This window comes from Plecotus auritus (assembly GCF_963455305.1).
Source record: "Plecotus auritus genome assembly, chromosome: 8".
NCBI classification, from domain to species: domain Eukaryota; kingdom Metazoa; phylum Chordata; class Mammalia; order Chiroptera; family Vespertilionidae; genus Plecotus; species Plecotus auritus.
Window position 1 is genome coordinate 137,974,193 of NC_137782.1, and position 7,345 is coordinate 137,981,537.

Genomic DNA, 7,345 nt, shown 5'->3' on the forward strand with positions numbered 1-7,345 from the left:
ATCTTCACCACCACATTTTACAGATGAGAAAACTGAGGTCTTAGAGAATTGAAAATAAATTTGAAAAGTGTCATTTCTACTAAGAAACATAGCCGGGATTCTAAGCTAAGTCCATTGACTCCGCAGTCTGATGTCTTTCCTTATACTCCATCTCCTTCCATGGGTTTGGGATTTCCAATATTCAGAGAGATACCTCCTGTATCATCCCTTTAAGCTCTTTGGCAGCTCAGAATTGGGTCTATGCATAGAAAGCTATTTTTCTCTTACACCAAACTGGCTCAACCACAGCTGGACTTAGCATCTCCTGGCTCAGTCTCTCCCTATCCAAGCAGCCGCATGAATCTCTGACATCCCATTGGAAGATCAAAATATTGGTACTATTGGGAAAGGGATGGTGGATGAGTTTGAGTGCTGTAGTAGAAAGTACTCTGGACCAATATTCAGGCTACACAGACTAACACAGAATATATCAGTGTGCACCTCTCAATCTCTTTGGAAATAAATTTTTGTACAAAGTGCATTGAAACAGAAAATACAAGAGAATTCATATTTGTGGACTGGTCTCACAATGCCTCTCAAACATTACTACAGTAAACCTTTTCATTTTATATATGAATGGTTTACAGCCGTGGGCAAACTACGGCCCGCAGGCCGGATCCGGCTGTTCTATCTGGTTCTCTTGCTCTCCCCTCCGCTCCTTTACTTTGAATTTATATTAGTTCACACAAACACTCCACCCATGCTTTTGTTCCGGCCCTCCAGTCCAGTTTAAGAACCCATTGTGGCCCTCGAGTCAAAAAGTTTGCCCACCCCTGGTAGCAACTTGACATGAACAGATTCAGTCTTGTATAAAGGAGGACAGAACATATTTTAATTCTCTCTGTCATCTCTAAGAAGCATTATTTTTATACATACAGTGCAGGCTGTACGTGGACCTACTTCAGTGGCCTATTCAGTGCCTGAAGTGTCATTGCTTAAGTTACTTCATTTCTTTCTACCCTAATTTCTTTGACTACAAAAGGAGGAAGCTAGGCTGGATATGTTTCCTTCCAGCCATGTGTTTATAGAGTGGTGAATATCTGCAAAGAACCACTTACCTCGTGGAAAACACTACTCCATCCTGTGAAGAATCCCAAATTCAACATATTTACCAGCAATCATAGCTCCCATAAAGTTACCCCAAATTACAGGTGGAAAGGGGACGGAAGGTAAGGGGAGCTGGGTGGAGGGTGAAAGTAAGACTGAGGGAAATGTAATTGTGGGTTAACATGACTTTGCAAAGTTTTTTAGTGTGTGTGTCCCATGTATTCCAAAGGTTTATCTCCAAGTATATTTATTACATGTTACATTACACTAACATTATACTACTAAAGTGTAAACCATAAAAAAGTCCTGCTTTTGGTTTTTAGGAAAATCACATTAGAGAGAGCTTTAGCTGCTTGCCTACATATTTGTGGGGAGAGATTTTTCAATAATTAGCTGTTTGGTTTTTAAACTTCTTCAGATATCTACAAAAACTCCCCATGATGTAGCAGTTCACTGAAAATTAAAGGTGCCATTTCCTGGTTAATTTTGTTCAGTTACACATGAGGTTTGTTCCTGGACTAGCACAGAAAACATACTGATTAGGTCAAAGGCAATCGCAAACAGCTTTTGAATATTGTCACTGACAGAATGTAGACCTACATTTTGAAGACACTTTTCAGACCGTGACCTCTGCAACATTTAACACTACTGCTCACTCACCCCTCCTTGAACCGCTCCCTTCTCTTGGCTTCTATGACACCACCTTCTCTGTTTTCCTTCTCTTTGTCCTCCAATTCTTTTTATACGAGTAGCCCCCTCCCGCTCTCCAGGAGCTGTCATTCATTCCACGCTCAAGACATTGATCACCACCTCTTCCCTGATGAGTCCCACAACTACATCTCTAGCCAAGACTATGTCCTAACCTACAAGCCCAAACATCCACTGCTTACTTAACGTCTGATGGCCCACAGGGATGTCTGACTTGGCATGTCCAAAATGAACCTCATCACCTTCCCTCTAAACTTGACCCTCTCCCCTGAGTTCTCTGTCTCCATGAATGACTCCACTATCCACTCAGTTTTCTGAGCCAGAAAACTGAACAGCATCCTTGACCCTCTCTCTTGCATGCCCAACACCCATTCCATCAATCATCATATAACTAGAATCTAAACCCGTATTATCTCTGGAATCTGGCCACACCCTTCCATCTGCCCTCTGCTCACTTAACCCAAGGGAGCTCTCACTTGGAACACTCTAACAGTATTCTCATCTGGTTCTCCTCTCTGCTCCTCTTCATTCCATTCTCCACCCTACAGCCAAAGTGAGCTTTTAAAAACAGAAATGTGATGGTTTTGCCCATGGCTCTTAAATTCAAGTACATACTCCTTTAGATAGCTTACAAGGCTCCTCTAATTTGCACTCTACACTCCAGACTTAATACTTTTTTTTCCCAGTTCTTCAAGAGATCCATGGTCTCTTCCACAGGCTTTTATATATATATATATTAGTCCTGTTTCCTGAACACTCCTACTTCCTAACACTCAGAAGTCTTTCTTAACCCCTTTCCCCCACCACACACAACTAGTTATTGCAATGCATGGTAATTACATATTTAACTATCCACTAGACCACACAGTCTATGAGGGCAGGTACCATGCCTATATCATATCCTAGCACTTAGCAAAGTGCCTAGTACATAGGAAAAGTTCAATAAATATTTGTAGTATAAATAAGAAAATAAAGGTGTCACTGCTTTGAACTAGCAGCAATATCAGTGTTCTAAACCTACTTTAATTACATGCAGTGTATGCTAACTACTGAATAAAGAAAAAGTATTCTAGTTCTGTTTATTTAAAAAAAAAACACCATTTTCTTCAAGTGAATATGTGTTAGAGCCCAATTTATATAAAATGGACAAAAACAGAGCTGCTTATATTGGAACTGGGGTGAGGATACTCATTTATTCTTCCCTCTTGATCCTGAGGGATTTCCAAGGAACCCAGGAGGACGCTCAGAACTTAGTTTGAAAACCATTGATCCAACCAATCCTACTGCAAATAGGCAGAAACATTCATATCACCTGAGCCTTTTGTTTTTAAAATCTTCTAAGAAGTGCCCAGTAACAGAAGGTGCTTCTCTAGAGAAATAAGGAATCTAACATGAGACTATCAAGTAACCCTATTTCAGCTTTCCTGATGATGCTTTTCGAACCTGGAATGAAAGAGTAAAATACTCTTTCAAAGATTTAGAGGCTCAAAGTACTTCAGGGAATAGATTGAACACATTTTACCATGAACCTTGACATCTGAGGGGTGGTTCAGAGCGAGTTAAAGCATAAGAGGATTTGCCTTGATGCCATCTTTGCTTTGGTTGGAGCCTGAAGTCAATCACACATATAAAGTTCTAATCCTCATGCAGTTGTGCTTTTCCTTATGTTGCTAGCACTCAGCACTGAAGTCTGGGATTCTTTTCATTAGGAAATTTTTCTCATGAATAGTGTTTTCTGCCAAAAGGAACCAACTTGCTTCAGACAGAGTGGCACTGAGAAAAGTGCAAGAAAGACATTTGTCAATAGGAAACCACACAATGAAATGCCTCCTGGGCAGATGAGGTACAGTTTGAAGTAGTTGAGAAGAAAGTCTAGTCAAGGGCTCACACAATACACTGGGCGAGGCCGTGGCACACACTATTATCAGAGAGCCACCGACACTTACTGTACCAGTAGAAGCCTTAGCCTTAAAACCAGCAAGAGATCATTTCCCCTAGATTTCTTGGGAGAAAATAGAAACACTTTCATGTTTATAAATGCTGTTTATTTTGCTGTGGGAAAAACTTGAAGTATGAATAAAATGCTGAGTATCTTAATGACTATATGATGGGGAAGCACAGAACAATTTCAATTAGATAAACGTACAATGAAATTTATTCTTTTCTTTCATGGCTATATCATTAAAAAGAAATTGAGGACAAGAATATATGTAATAATGGTTAAATTTAGGAGCTATGGCCATTGGAAAGAGGCTACATCTAATTTTGCTTATGTTTAGCACATTATTGACTCAGTTAACTCAACATAATTGTACTATAAAAATTTATTCTTTGCTGAAGCACATGAGGCAAATTGGTCATTTTCTTAATATGTAGTAGAGTCTATGAAGCACTTATAAGATGTTCAATTCAGTTTCTTGCTCAAGAGCTTATAATCTAGCTTTAGTGTCAGAAACAGGCAAATAAATGAATTGTAGAGACTATGGTGGACATTGCAATAGCAGTAAGCACAGAAAAGGAAGTCCTACATTTTTGCATGATTGAAAATTATTACAATAAAACAATTTAAAGTAAAATAAACACAACAAAAAACGGCCTGGTCTTAATTTTTACCTTGTGAGATAATTTTAAACAACTGATTTCTTTTCTTTACTTTTTTGGAATTATTTTCTTTTTCTCCTTAAAGAAGTTTTGTAAGTTATATTTTTGTAGGAATTTATCCATTTCTCTATATTTTCCAGTTCACAGTCTTGAAGTTGTTTGTAATTCTCCTTATTAACCATTTAATTGTCAGCATCAACTATAGTTACAATTTCTTTTGTTCTAATATTTATCTGCAGAAGGCTTTTCAAAGAAAGAATTGTAGGTCTTTTTAATCCTCTTTTGTATTTTTTCTACTTCATTGATTACTGTTGTTATCTTTATTATTTCCACTCTTTTATTCTTTATTTTTTTAACTTCTTAGCTTATTAATTGCTAGCCTTCCATCTTTCCTAATAAAAGTGTTTAAGGATGCAATTTCTCACTAGTTGTTGCTTTATTTGCATTGAATATTTCTTGATCTATAGTATTTTTGTTTCACACATTCTAAGTATTTTCTAATTTCTGTCATAATTTTTTCTTTGACCCATAGGTATTTAGTAGAGGATATATTAATTTTCTACATATGATCTTTTTCTAGTTGTCCTTTTGTTATTGATTTTAGTTTTTTGAAAATTGTTGATATTTGCTTTATAGCTCAGCATGTGGTTAATTTTCAAAAAACACTCCATGTTGGTTGAAACAAATGTGTATTCTGTAGTTGTTAGGTGCAGTGTTCTATCTACTTATTCAATTAGAGCCAGATTATTAATTGTGTTGTTCTAATCTTCTATCTCCCTACTGATTTTGCCAGCTTGATCTAAGTACTTATAAGTTTAGAGAACTCTTACATCTTCCTGAAGAACTGAATCTTTTATCCCTATGAAATGATTCTTTTTAAAGCTTTCTGTCTTAAGGACTCTTTTGTCTGATATTAATATAGCAATACCAACTTTCTTTTGATTAGTGCCTACATAGTATCAATTTTTTCACACTCCTATTCTCAATTTTTCTGAATCATTATGTTTTAAATGTGACTTAAACAGAATATAGCTGAATTCTTTAAAACAGAATATATATGTATGCACACACACATACCACCTGTAAATTTTTGCCTTATAAGTTGGGCACTTAGTCTATTTTTGCTTATTTTAATTCCTGATATATTTGTTTTCCTACCATCCTTTTTTGTGCTTTTTATGAGTCTTGAACCTTCAATATTTCTTTTTTCTCTGTTTTCATTTACTGTTGTATTGATTATTTTTTGTTTTCCACTTTTCTCCTTTTTAGTTAAAAAGCCCCACACCCTTAAAATGGTTATGCTAAAAATTTTAACTTGGATACTTAATATCTTTACCATTCTCCCAAACAATAAAAAGGGCAGAACATTTAACTCTGATTATTCCCCTCCCAGCTTACATGTATATAGAGACTAGAGGCCCGATGCACGAAATTCATGCAAAAGTAGGCCTTCCTTCCCCCGGCTGCCAGCACCAGCTTCCCTCTGGCACCTTGGACCCAGGCTTCCCTCGCAGTCCCAGCTTCATCCGGAAGGTCGTCCAGAAGGATGTCTGGTCTAATTAGCATATTATATTTTTATTAGTATAGATGGCTATGTAGTTCATTTCTAGCTAGTTTTTTTAACCTAAGTGAATACTATTGTGTTGTTTTTAGCCAATATTTATTTGCAATTAACTATACATTTAGCACTTTTCTTATTCTTCATTCTTTATTCATCTCTAACCTCCCATGTGTTCACTTTCTTCCTACCTAGAGAGCTTTATTTTTTTTTAAATAAATCTTTATTCAGATTATTACAATTATTTCTCCTTTTTCCCCCCATAGCTCCCCTCCACCCATTTCCCACCCCACCTTCTGCCCTTACCTCCCCCCCACTGTCCTCATCCATAGGTGTATGATTTTTGTCCATTCTCTTCATGAACCCCCCATACCCCTTTCCCCCTGAGAATTATCAGTCCACTCCCTTTCTATGCCCCTGATTCTATTATATTCACCAGATTATTCTGTTCCTCAGGTTTTTAATTCACTTGATTTTTAGGTTCGCTTGTTGATAGATATGTATTTGTTGTTCATAATTTTTCTCTTTACTTTTTTCTTCTTCCTCTTCTTTAAGAATATCTTTCAGCATTTCATATAATACTGGTTTGGTGGTGATGAACTCCTTCAGCTTTTTCTTATCTGTGAAGCTCTTTATCTGCCCTTCAATTCTGAATGATAGCTTTGCTGGGTAGAGTAATCTTGGTTGTAGGTTCTTGCTATTCATCACATTGAAAATTTCTTGCCACTCCCGTCTGGCCTGCATAGTTTCTGTTGAGAAGTCAGCTGACAGTCGTATGGGTGCTCCCTTGTAGGTAATCAACTGCTTTTCTCTTGCTGCTTTTAATATTCTCTCTTTGTCTTTTGCTCTTGGCATTTTAATTATGATGTGTCTTGGTGTGGTCCTCTTTGGATTCCTTTTGTTTGGGGTTCTGTGGGCTTCCTGGACTTGTAAGTCTATTTCTTTCACCAGGTGGGGGAAGTTTTCGGTGATTATTTCTTCAAATAGGTTTTCAGTATCTTGCTCTCTCTCTTCTTCTGGCACCCCCATAATTCTGATGTTGGTACGCTTGAAGTTGTCCCAGAGTCTTCTTACATTATCTTCAACTTTTTGGATTTTTTTTTTGCTTTTTGCTTTTTCAGTTGAGTTTTTTTTGCTTCTTTGTATTTCAATTCTTTGACTTGATTCTTGTGTTCCTCTATTCTGTTTCTGGGTCTCTGTATAATATTTTTTTATTTCAGTCAGTATATGTTTAATTTCTAGTTGGTCCTTTTTCATATCTTCGAGGGTCTCGTTATATTTATCAGCCTTTTCTAGGATATTCTTAAAAAGTCTTATCACCGTGGTTTTGAATTCTATATCCAGTCGTTTGTTTTCCTCCATTTCTTTCGTTTGTGATCTGATTCTTTGACC